This window comes from Mustela erminea, chromosome X (genome assembly GCF_009829155.1).
Source record: "Mustela erminea isolate mMusErm1 chromosome X, mMusErm1.Pri, whole genome shotgun sequence".
Lineage (NCBI taxonomy): Eukaryota > Metazoa > Chordata > Mammalia > Carnivora > Mustelidae > Mustela > Mustela erminea.
The window spans coordinates 40,103,184-40,105,143 of NC_045635.1; positions in this window are offsets into that span (position 1 = coordinate 40,103,184).

The following is a 1,960-nucleotide window of genomic DNA, read 5'->3' on the forward strand; positions in this document are numbered from 1 at the left end:
TCACAGATTTTTCTCTTTCATATGAATGGATAACCCAACTTTATAGACAAGCAGATTGAGAAGCCTGGCTAGGGCGCCTGGGTGGCTCAGTGGGTTAAGCCGCTGCCTTCGGCTCAGGTCATGATCTCAGAGTCCTGGGATCGAGTCCCGCATCGGGCTCTCTGCTCAGCAGGGAGCCTGCTTCCTCCTCCTGTCTCTCTCTGCCTGCCTCTCTGCCTACTTGTGATCTGTCTGTCAAATAAATAAATAAAATCTTTAAAAAAAAAAAAAAAGAGAAGCCTGGCTAATTCCCCCAATCACAATCAGGGAATTAGTGATATTAATTAATTAATTAATTAGGGAAAAAAGAGAGAGATTAAAACCACATGAATATTTGATTTAACTTGCTAGATAAAGTACTTGAACTCATGTGAAGCTTCCTTGTCTTGGAATAGCAGGTCCTCATCAGAGTGGAGGGAGTATCTACAAACACATTCAAAGGACAAAGACTGCAGCAGAATTAGCAGTGAGTATATTCACACATACTTTTTGGCTGACAGGGTCATGAGATAGCCCTGGAATCATGTAGAGCATTATTGGAATTATTATACTTTTCCTAATGGCTTCACCATAAATTACAGTCACTTCAGCCTGGGATAGGGGGACAGAGGTATGTATGTGGTTGGGCAATACTATGCAAGTTATTTTTTCTTTCATTGTTTTGGTATGTTTTCCACACACAGGGCTCATAGCCCTTTACAAGATTGAAGTTCCATTTTTTTGTGTTCTTTGAAAAAGCAGTTGTGGAAAATTTTGATTCTCACTTTTTCCCATTATTCTATCCAATATCCACTAAGTATTTGCCTTTCCTTGGCGTGCCCCTAGGAGCCTGATCACAGGCATAGATACCAGGCAAAAGATGGTATTGGCTTGTGAGAAACAGTGTGGCTAGAAACAAAATTTTTATAAATTCTCTAGGTGACCTCAGTGTTGTTTCATTTGTTTTCTTTGCTTGAGATGTGATCAGAATGATAATCAGAAATAATTCCCTATCAGGGCAGATCATGCAGAAAAAGTTGAACGAAATGGGATGTCGATTTGGTATATGCGAAGTTGTGCTTGGCACTGTTGGAGATATACAGGAGGGTGAAGCCCCAGACCTCGCTTTCAAGAAGTCAGTAGCCTATAAAGATGAAATGACCAGTAGATAAATGGCTGGAACACAAAACAGAGTTGAAGTAGAGACCTAGGGTTGGATTGGCAGATTTCAGCTAGAGAATTTGGGGTTCTCCCCATGTTTTGTAGGCATGAGGCAAATTATTTTTTTTAAAGATTTTATTTGTTTATTTGACAGAGAGTGATACAGCAAGAGAGGGAACACAAGCAGGGGGAGTGGGAGAGGGAGAAGTAGGCTTCCCGCTAAACAGGGAGCCCAATACCAGGCTCAATCCCAGGACCCTGGGATCATGACCTGAGCCGAAGGCAAACACTTAACAACTGAGCCACCTAGGCACCACAGGCAAATTATTTTAAAGTGAACCCTAGGGCCACCATCACAGATAGCTGAAGTCACAAAATGGCTTCCAGAACAGACAGTAGGCTGGGTTGTTGGGATCCTGCTGGGACTGAGTTGTAGCAAATTATTAAAAAAATCAGGTCTACCTGTGACTGGTGCCTCTTTACAATGTAACTTTGCCACTCTTTGCTTCAAGAGGTGACACTTCTTTCCCTTCCTCTTGAATATGGACTATCTTATGACTGGTTTGGATCACTAGAATGGGTCAAACTCACATCACATGAGAAAGGCTCATTCAACATAATAAGTACTTCCTAAATCCAGGTCTTCCTGAATCCCCCACCTCACCCCCCTAAATTTGCTCAGCCTTCAACTGTTTTAAGGTGTCACTTCCTTTGCTACTTCCCACCATCAAGAATGTGCTGTCTCTCTTGCATCTAGGCGTGGCCTTGTGATTAGTTCTCA